We start from the raw sequence: 12,047 nt of genomic DNA on the forward strand, positions 1-12,047 counted from the left end.
AAGAACACTTTTGTAAGAAGGAAACAGAAAAACAAACATCTTGTCCAGCACCACAGTGACCTCTTATTCCTCTTCTGGTCAGAACATGTAGATGTGCACATGAGCAAGTGTCCAATTGGTTCAATTAAACCTTACTTGTTTTTTGCTAGTGCTGAAAGCAAAATAATTGTAAATTTAATCCAATAAACTCAATAAATATGCATTCCCATGAGTTTAGCCAAATATTTACACAATTTTGGTCAGTATTGTACTTAATTCAATAAATTATTTAAATAATTATAGCAATTTTAGTGTAAATAATTATAGCAATTTTACTTTTGTGTATCAGATTTGGTTTTGTCAAATTTGTTGGGCTGAAAAATCATTTTTCAGACACACACACACACACACACACACTCACACACACACACAGATTTACATAACTCTATTGTTATTGACGAGAGGGGGTAATCCCTGCCTGAATGTAATCCTGTACCACTGAGACCAATTCAAACCCACATGGGGCTTAATGTACTTATAATGTCATTTTGGGAAGTGGCAGGAAGCTGTCAAACCAAAGGTTATGGATTATATTCGCCAGGATTAGGAAGTAAATTCCAAAATAATTAATGCCATTTTTCAAAGGGCATATTTCAATATATATAATTTTTTTTTTTTCATTGCTAAGTTTTATCAGTGTGAAAGACAAGACATTCAAGTTGCTCACATTGTCTCAAAGCAGCTTTACCTAAGTATAGAAACAGAATAAAACGTTTAAAGTTTAAAATGAAGTAACTATATATCTCTAACAATGAGCAAGCTGGCATATTGTATTAATAATGAATCCTGAGCACATACATTGTGAAATGACATCAAACTAGTGATACAACTGTGTATTTCTGTCCAGAAAAAAAATTGGCGATGCCCCTCTGATAAAAGGTGAGTCTTCTTCCAGATTGCGTCAAGTCTCTTTGACACACTAATAGACATTTCAAAATTACTTCTGCTTGTTCCTGTTTAATAGCAGTAGCTGTGATTTTGTCTCCTGTCATCTCAAGATCTGGTTTTATGACATACCATGAGCTAAAACCCCACCTTTCCTTCTGAACCTGCTTTCCAGTGCTACCTGTCAAAAAGAGATAAAAAATGGTTTAGGGGGAAAAACGGAGGGGAGGGACGAGAGTCAGCAGTGTAATGGATGGTTAAAGAATGAGGAGATGAAGAAAGAGCTACTGGAAAGGTAGAAATAAATGGACAGAGGAATCAAATGATTAATGGAAGAGTTTATTCTATATGAAGGACTAATGGGGAAAGAAAACAGGAAAATCAAAGCAAAATATTTAGTCAGACGATGAGAGAGAAGTGAAGAGACAGGAAAGGAAAACAGGGTGATAGCAATTACAGGAAAAAAGAAAGTAAAGTGCAATTAATGAAATCTGTGAACTAGACAAAAGGACACATGAAGGTTTTAGAGGTTAAAGAAGAACATGCTCAGGTATCTTCAACTCATTCTTAAATAAAAGATTCATTGACTTTAGGGTAAATTAAACACTTTCATAAATAGCTACTTTTGGTAAGAACTCATTTAAACACTATGTTTTTTAAGTGTGTTATTGATTTCTCAGCATTTTATACATTCACCCTCAAAGAGTGGAGGCTGTTGTGATAGCAAAGCAGGACAAATCTAGGAATGATCACATACTGTATGGGTGTGCCTGTAATTCAAATAACTTATTTTTTTTCACGCTCTTTAATAGGTTATTGTTTAGATAGTAACACAAATTGCATGACAAATATTTATAAGTAAGATAAAGACAGATAATCGTCTCTTCTTACAGAGCTACTTTGTCAATCCTGATGTTCTACCCCTGGTTGGAGTCTCGTCGCCCCCTGTGGTCACCCTGCCGGGGATTGATCTGCATGGTCAGCTACTGTAGTGACTCATGGGATTGCTGTGGCTGCCCGGAGACTGTCATATCTTGAACCATTGTTGCATCAGTCAGCTGCATGGTCTGGACTTTATCAGCAATCGTTTGAAGACTTTGACAGGAAGGAATTAGTGTTGGGTCCATGGTGAACTCTGAAGAGTTTGCGCTGACCCATTAGTTCCACAGGAGCTCTCGGTTGCACAATTATAAACTATGTAGAAATATTATATTATTTACATTTACATTATTTCCTGTCCAGTGTCACTCAAATGAGTTCCCTTTGAGCCTGGTTCCTTCCACCATCGTCTCTGGCTTGCTCATTGGGGATAGATGTTAGAGATAAATAGTATTTTGAGTTTTAAATGAATATTTTTAAATTAATTTTAAAAACTTTAAATGTATGTTATCCATTTATTTATTTCTATTCTTCTTCTTTTTCTTCTTCTTCTTCTTCTTCTTCTTCTTCTTCTTCTTCTTATTATTATTATTATTATTATTATTATTATTATTATTATTTATTTTTATTTTTTTTCTTCTGTTTCTATACGTCTGTAAAGCTGCTGTGATTTGTTAAAAGTGCTATACAAATTAATTGAATTGAATTAAATTGAATTGAAAATAAAAAAATAATAGAAAATGTATAATCATTGATATGGTTTTCTGTAAAAAACTTGCTGAATAAAGGACTTAGTTTATTTTAACATAAGGCTCATGTATGTCTTTCAAACTTTCACAATATTAATATGGTTGGAGTAAATCACTTTGTACAATTCAGCTTTGTTGTACAATTTTAGCTTGCTGTGAAGGGGAAAAGTTGGAGATTTTTTGATTGTCCTCTTACCTGCGTGTGTATTCCACTTTCCCTTTGTCCTACAGCAGGTCTATATCTGCCCACATCATTAGAGATGTCAGTCAATCCAATGCTATTAAACGACACAGGTCAATAAGCCTACTTGCAACCTTTCATTTGTGTGTGTGTGTGTGTATGTTCTATCAGTCTAGAGTCTGACAATGACTGGGGAATTCACATGGTCCAGTGCTCTTTGTTCAACTGAGCTACCTATTGAATTGTAGCATACAGTAGATTCAGCCCAGTGTGACACATTCAAATGCTCACGGATTCAGTTTATACCCATACTATGGCTAGTCTGGGGAATTGCTCACTACTGCACATGTGCAAACAGACAGCTCAGCAAACGCCTGCCATGTGCCTCCAAATGTCATCACATATCATTTATATATGCAGATGTTTACACACACCTTCCTCAACAAAGCAGATGGAATTGTGTTTAGCTTTCTCGGATTTGCTGATGCTTGTGTTCCTCCCCCTGGCAGATGATGAAAATGATTGGCTCGTATCGGACTGCATGCATTGTTTTCTGAAGCAGCAGCAGATCACCTTCTCCATCACTGCTCTTTGTCACAGAGAGGAAGCCAGAGGAAAGGGTTTAGCATCCCTTGAATCAGAGGACTTGGATAGTAATCAGTTTAAGTTGAACTGCTGATTGCATATCAGTGGAACGCTATAAGCCATTTTGTGTTGTAATACTCAACTGATCCTTTGTCTACAGATCACAGTGTATTAAAGTAACTTCAGCTAAATTGCTTAAATTGCAAAGAGATTTACTACAGCCACTTGTAACAATGCATTGTTTATTATTATTATTATTATTATTATTATTATTATTATTATTATTCATTCATTCATTCATCTTCTACCGCTTATCCAAACTACCTCAGGTCACGGGGAGACTCAGGTGTCATCGGGCATCAAGGCAGGATACACTCTGGACAGAGTGCCAACCCATCACAGGGCACACACACACACACACACACACACACACACACTCTCATTCACTCACGCAATCACACACTACGGACAATTTTTCCAGAGATACCAATCAACCTACCATGCATGTCTTTGGACCGGGGGAGGAAACCAGAGTACCCGGAGGAAACCCCCGAGGCATGGGGAGAACATGCAAACTCCACACACACAAGGCGGAGGCGGGAATCGAACCCCCAACCCTGGAGGTGTGAGGCAAACGTGCTAACCACTAAGCCACCGTGCCCCCCTATTATTATTATTATTATTATTATTATTATTATTATTATTATTATTATTACATAAAATGACATACTTGATAATTTGACTATATTAAAGATACGTTTTAAGGCTAACACTAAATTATGTTGTAGGAAAGATGTCTTCAGTGGTAGGGACAGACAACAACATTATTAAGTGCATTTTAATATATAAAACTAAATGGGTAAATGTTTCAAAGCATGAATTACAGAAACTGAAAGACTAGCAAAAAAATTATATTTACTTATTACTTATATACTTAAGATGTTTTAAGATGTATGAATACCTACACACTTGCACACTGATGCAATTATCTAATTAACCAATCATGTGGCAGCAGCAAAATGCATAAAATTATGCAGGGACAGAGAGACCAACCCTCAGAATGGCTAGAAAATGTGATCTCAGTAATTATGACTGTGGCATAGGTTTTTATAGCATGCTGGCTGGTTGAGTATTTCTAGAACTACTGATCTCCAGGGATTTTCACATAACAGTCTCTAGTGATTACTCAGAATGGGGCAATAACAAAAAAAACTCCAGTAAACAGCGGTTCTGTGGATGGAAATGCCTTGATGATGAGAGGTTCAACAGACAATGGCCAGACGGTTTCAAGCTGACAGAAAAGCTACAGTAACTCAGACATCCACTCTGTACAATCGTCAAACACTTCAAATTTTGATGCGGACAGTAGAAGATGATGTTGAGTTTCACTTCTGCCAGCCAAGAACAAAAAAGCTGAGGCTGCAGTGGGCACAGACTCACCCAAACTGGACAGTTAAAGACTTCAAAAACATAGCATGGGCTGATGAATCGTGATTTCTGCTGAAGCACACAGATGGCATGGTCACAATTTGCTGCCAATGGCATAAATCCATGGATTCAACCTGTCTTGTGTAAACAGTCCAGGCTGATGGAGGTGGTGTAAGGATCTGATATCTTGGCACAGTTTGGGTCTGTTAATTCCAATCCATCGTTGCTTGATTGCCACAGTGTTCTTTGAGTTGCTGACTATGTGCATCTCTTCATGGCCACAATTTAGCCATTTTCTTATGGTTACGTCCAGCATTATATTGTGCACCATGTCACATAGAAAAATTATTTTCAAACTGGTTTCATGAACATCACAATGAGTTTGTTGTTCTTCAGTAGCATTCTCAGTAGCTTTACCAGATCTAAATCCAAGAGTACACCTTTGGGATCACCAGATGATTCACACTATAAAGTGCACCTGAAACATCTGCGGGAATTCCATGATGCAATTATGTTAACATGGAGCAGACTCTACAAAGGACTTTTTTTTTAGCATCTTACAGAATCCATACCATAAAGAATTCAGGCTGTTTGAGAGCAAATTGAGGCCGTAGCCATTATTAGTGTAGCATTCTTAATAAAGTATTCAGTGAGTGTACATCTAAAAAGTATTGCTGTACCAGAAATGTTAACCAGATATTATAATTTTCTCCTCTGTATTGCCAAGAACTACATTGCTAGGTTTCCCGTTAGCTTACAACTCGCTCGCTAGCTAGTAAAAGTTAATGATAACAACGAAGTACGTTTTAATTGTGTAAAATATTTGAAACCGCATTTGAATGAATTTTCTGTCAAAGTATTTTCCTATAACAGGAGATCTAACAGTAGTTGGCTAAAAGGTGAATTGTATGTTTATATTAATGTGCTCTTCTAATATATTACAGGAGGTTACAGTATATAAGACATTAGCACTGACCAGGGATGCTTAATTCCACCTTAAATATAAACTGTTGTGGAAAGGAAATTATTTACATTTATATTATTTACTGTCCAGTGTCACCCAAATGAGTATGTTTTTCCCTTCTGAGTCTAGTTCATCTTAAGGTTTGTTCATCTCAGGGAGTTTTTCCTTGCCATCGTCTCCTCAGGCTTCCTCATTAGGGATAGAAGTTAGAGACAAATATCAATTTAATTTTAACTTTAAATTTGTAATTTTTATTCTGTTTCTATACTTCTATGTAACGCTGCTTTGAGACAATGTGGAATGGTAAAAGCGCTATACAAATAAATTGAACTAAACTGAATAATCTAAATCATAATAAACATATTAAAATCATGCTGATATTCAGAAGCAGAAATAACCTTTTTCCATGTAAGAAGTTTCAAAGGTAAATGTTTTAAAACAGACAGTAGCCTATAAGTTTTTTTTGTCTTAAAAATTGAAAAACAGCTAAGGCAACAATCATTTATAAAAGTTCTAAGTACTGGGCCTTGCTTACACTGAAAAACTATAAACTAATAAAAAAAAAGAAGTATGTGTTTTTAAATTAATTACTGGAAATCTGCTGTTGTGTAATCCACTTCAGTTCAGTAATCACAGCCTGTTGTTGATTATTTTCCTATAACAGCACATCCCAAGATGTTTTATTAATTAAACTTTAGTAACACCATGTTAACAGTCTGGATAAATCCGGGTCAGTCCTTCCTTCAGTCTGTACTTCCTTCCTGATGAGTCCTGGAATTTGGATATTTCTGCATTTCATGATAGGATTTTGAAAGAATTTAACTACAGATATTCTTTAGATTCTTTAATTCTCATAATGTGTTTAATGCATAATGTTTATACAAATATACAGGGGGAAAATAACACTACATACATGTACTCAGTTTAACTAAACACAGGTTGTTTTGTGCCCCTCTGTTCCCATGTGCATGTCATTTCCGCTCTTCTAAATACAGACCATCTGTTTTCTGCAGTCGCTCTCTCACTTTCTCTTTCTCAGTCTCACTGTCTGCACTGTCTGAAATCATTGTCCAAGCGGGAACGTGTCTAGGGTAGTAAGGCCTTGCTTTCAAGACACTACTCTGAGAATTATTAAAGGCTTAAGGGTTGCAGCTGGATGAATATTTAATGTGCTGGACCTGAGAGTCTTTGCCCAAGCCCAGAACAAATACTTCGGAGGCAGTCCACTACAATGAGACAGACATATACACACACACCTCAAGTCACATGCACATTGAAATACAGCTGTTCACACACAGTACTACACTAAGGATAGAAGAGAGAGAGAGAGAGAGAGAGAGAGAGAGAGAGAGAGAGAGAGAGAGAGAGAGAGAGAGAGAGATTGGCAACATCAGAATTGCTTTGTCTCCCACAAGCAGTCATCCATCTAAACATGTATCCAGGCTATTTTGGTATATTGAATGTAATAGGCTTGAATTTGGGGGAGGTTTGACACGATTCTATTTGATCTGTGTCCACTATTGTCTGTGGTGTTTCTTGTTATAAAAGAAACATTCCCAGTCCATCCACAAGAAGGAGCCTTTGTAGCACCAAGCTGCCTAATCGTCCAGTTCTGACCAGAGTCTTGTGCCAGAATTGGGCTCATCTCCTCAAACAGGTCTTAGAGTTCCATCTAGTGGTGTCTCCAAGAGTGAGAACACCATGATAATGTGATAACGTGTGGGTCCTGTACTCATTCTGACATGTCTAGTTCTCATGATTATACAGAGCCACATTTCAACACTGTAATGTTTGCCTTTATACTTCTACAGATCTGATTATTTAGAATTGCTATCCAGCCTCAGAGTTCTCTTTTGGCTATGGTTTTTCTTTCAAAGTTTCTTCCTTGTTTCATCTCAGGAACTTAGTTAGGGGACTATATCCAAAATGCTGTCAAATTGAAATAATATCAGACAATAAAACTGAAATGATTTCAACTGAAATGTTACAGTACTGATTGACTCACTGGTAAAAGCTCTAGGCTACTGATTTGAGGAGTGCAAAACTGTGCACTGTGAGCTTTGGGTCACTGAGCAATTCTTTATCCTTCAACTGCTCCCACAGTTCTCAGCACTCATGACCCTGCATGCTTTCTTCCAAGTTAAAATATGCAGAGGAAAAAAAATTGCCTTCTTTCCTTTTAAGCTAGGAATCTTCTTGTGAATATAATACAATCCATTATTTTTAAATCCATAAAAAGAACTGATTCTTTGGGAACAAATGCCAGAGAAAAACAACAGCCTATTGTCTCTAAAATTAAGTATATATTAAGACGCAAGTATATATTAAGATTATAAAAATGTTCATAAATGTTATTCATCCATTATTCTGTTCCATTAATGGATTGTTTTTCCAATGTGTTCATATGACAATCTGTTTTAGATAACCTGGCCTAGGTGAGTGCTCACAGTTGGACTCTACACTGTGCACTAAAAGAATAAATAAATTCGGGTGGAAAAAACTTTATTGTTTCTGTGCCATTTTCCACTTTGTTTCGATTTAGTTTTATTTGTTTAGCAGCATTTGAAACATTTGTATTTTATTGTCTAAGAAGCAGGTTTACAGAATCATAAAAATTCAAAATAAAGATTCAAGATAAAAATTACATTTACAGCATTTGGCAGACACCCTTATCCAGAGTCTCTCACATTTAAACTAATTTTACACAAATAATTAATGGAGGTTTAAGTGCCTTGTTTAGAGGCAGTTTGGTGGACCTGGGATTTGAACTCACAACCTTCTAATCTGTAGTCACAACCTTCTAATCTTAGCCACTAAGATATATATATATAGTACTATATATATATATATATATATATATATATAAAATAAGAAAGAGGCTTTCTAAGAAAGAGACAATATGATGGCGAAATTTTGAGAGGAACCAGATTTTGAAGGGATCCCATCCTCATCTTAATGTCCTTTCTACAACTGTATCCAGTCAAAAACAGTCAAATACACCAATATTTTGACCTAATTGTTTGATTTTAAGAGATTCAGGAATTATTAAATATGAGCAAAGATCAATGTGAGCACTGTATTTACTGATATTCTGTACATCATTCAGGATTAGTCCACACAATGATACACGTTTTTCAATAGAGGGAGCTATAACCTAGAAACACTGTTTCTGTGTGTGCTTGTGAACTCTGGACAGTTTGTCTAAACAAATTGACTTTACCTGCCAATTACCAGCTGTAAAGCAGATTATTTGTGTAAAGTAAGGTGTTATTTACATTGCAGTTATATGCTAGCATGGCACCAAACCTGTAAAGGGGTCAAGTTATCTGCGTCTTGCTCTCAGACATGCTCTGTAGTAAATCTTTGATAGGATTCCAAATCTTGTTATATCCTGTATCTGTGAGGAATATCTGCCAAGCCTTGTAACTAGAACCATACTGAACCTTGGTTCTGGATTGTTTGTCAAAACGTGGAGAAAAGCATTCTTATTAAATTTCGAAAGGAAAAAAATACTAAAACGAATCATGTTGACTGGGTCTGCGTGATTGAATGGAAATCATGATCATGTTTTGAACTAGTTAGAGAAACAATGACATCCTACTTCTGATGCCTGCTTCCTAAAAGCACACAAAATATTAAGCCACTGAAAAATGTTTTCCTGAAATTCAGATCACTTCACTGGATGAGCTCTGGTTTTCGTTCATCGTTACATTTGCAGTTATATTCTTATTATATTCTTATCTGTTCTTCTTATTCATGCCTGTGCATTTGTAGGGTTTATCTGTGCTCATTTCAGTATGTTTTATGCTCTTGGGGTCATAATGGTTCATAACTCTGTTGAATATGAGGTATATTTTGTCTCTTAGACATTTGGGGTTATGTGCTGTGTAGGGTGTGGTGGGGTTCGGTTTATTAGCATTCGGAGTTTTTCCCACTTGAGACAGCTGCTAAAGTGAAACATCTGTATCGACTCTGGAACAGACTGCAGACAATAAGGGTTTTGGGAAGGAAAGAAGGAGGCCTGATAAATATGATTTTGTAAAGACAGTGAAAGTGACAATGGAGTTTTTTTTAATAAAAGTCATTATAAAAGAATCTTTAGAAGTCTTTCAGAAAACACCTTTGAATTGCGGATTTACTTTCACTAGAGTTTCTGTTATCTATAATGACAATCACTGGCAATCTGTGGGAAAAAGGGGCAAAGTAAAGAAAATCTGTGTGACATAATTAAGCCAGAAAATGATTTTGTTATTAAATCTTTCATTGTGTTTTCATATGAACCACATCCACAACAGAGCTTTTTTACATTAATATAACTCATAGTCCATGACCTAGTGAATCAGTATCTGAATGATTTTACGAATAAAGACTTCAAAACACTTCTGTAAGTCACACTGGATAAGGGCATCTGCCAAATGCCATATGTAAATGTAGAAAATGAGAAAAGCTTTGTGATCATCTTTTCTGCCCTTCCGTGTTGCTTCTCACCAATCTATTACAAAATGAAGCCTTACAATTACAATTACAAATATTCAGCAGTACATAGAGGATCAATCAGGAGACCAGATTTTCAAGGAAGATTTAATGTCTTTTTTGCAGTAGAGCTTCAGACAGAGAAATACAGACATGTTGTTATGCTATTGCATATTTGTTGAGGCTTGGCTGATACAACGTGTATCTTTTGGTGTGACTAATTTCGGGTTCAGTACATTATTCTGTGGTACAGAATACAATAAAATATAATAAGAATCAGCATGGAGAGAATAAATAATATCACAATACCAACACACAACTTTCATTCACAAAATAATTAATCATGCCTACAATTACTACACGAAGAGCATGTGTCAGGACGCCCTTGTGTCTGTGTTACTTACTAGCTTTGACATTTATTTATACTGTCATAGCTAGTTTTGCTGCAGTCCCTGCTTTCACTCCGCACACAATGCACACTATCCTTAAGCATTATACGACACTAAACATCTCTCTCTCTTTCTCTCTCTCTCTCTCTCTCTCTCTCTCTCTCTCTCTCTCTCTCTCTCTGTTTAGTCACAGATGCTCCTCCTGATAGATCAGTGATCCTGACCCCTTCTGTTCTCCGGACCTGCCTGATCCATCCTAATGCCCTACTCCTGATTGGAGTTGGAAAGCACTCATTGCTGCACTCACATGGTCAGCCTAAAGATACAGTGGCACTCACAAATCATGAAGTGCACTCAAGTGTACATCAGTGAAAGATTTCATGTTAAAACTAGAATGAATCTCCTGCTTACGGAATTGCACCTTTTAGCATATAGTGCATAGTTATAGAAGGGAAAAGATTTATAATCACGCTATCTGGTGTCACTGAAGTCTGGTTCCTCTTGAATGTTTCTACTTAATGTCATCTCAGGGAGTTTTTCCTTGCTTTATTATTATTATTATTATTATTATAGTTTTGTGATAATGTCCATTGTTAAAAGTGCCATAAAAATGAATTTAATGAATTGAATTTTGACTAATCAAATTCCCAAATGCAGCTGTGCACCCTGCTCCTTCTTCTTTCTATTACTCTTTTCCTTCCTTTATGAGTTTTGTGAAGATTCTTTGTGATTTTATTTTCCAAGGAGAGGACAAACTGAGCTGTTTCTTTGTGTAACAGGAAGAGCAGTGCATCCCACTTTTGGCACACTCCCTATTCTGTGTGTGTGTGTGTGTGTGTGTGTGTGTGTGTGTGTGTTTGTGTGTGTGTTTGTGTGTGTGTGTGAGAGAGAGAGTTCCTCTGCCTAGACACACATTGTTCTGTGATTAGGATAAATAACTTAGAAGACTAAACGTAGGGTTTTTTAAAGCACGCACAGATGATGAATACTCGGAACTAAGTGTGGTGGCATTTAGGGTGGGTTACATATTGAGAATTATGCGCTTCCTGGCACTTCTTCCTCACACGGTTTTGCATGACATTCATTTAACTTGAACCCTGGCCAAACTCTAATGACTGCTGGCTGCATAACTTTCCTTCAATTACACCTCCAACCTTTAATCAGTTCTCCAACTGTGGAGTGTATTTACTGGCATTCTTCCTTTCAATACAGTACTCAATACAGTATTTGTCAAACTTTCTTAAATGAAGTGTTATGTAGATTCTGTCAATAATATCCTCATGCTAGTACAAAGTACACTCCAGTTCATGGTGTAAGAATATCCTGTTGGAGAACAAGTGGCTGGAAGGTCAAGTCGAGCCATGCTTGCGGATGAAAGTGAACAGAGAAAATTGCAAGGTTTAATCACTGTTGGTAGCTGGAGGTGAGGATCAGTGTTCTGAGGTTGGCAGTATTGTGGTGGTGTGAAAGTTGAC

This window comes from Tachysurus vachellii, chromosome 19, assembly GCF_030014155.1.
Source record: "Tachysurus vachellii isolate PV-2020 chromosome 19, HZAU_Pvac_v1, whole genome shotgun sequence".
Taxonomy (NCBI): Eukaryota; Metazoa; Chordata; class Actinopteri; order Siluriformes; family Bagridae; genus Tachysurus; species Tachysurus vachellii.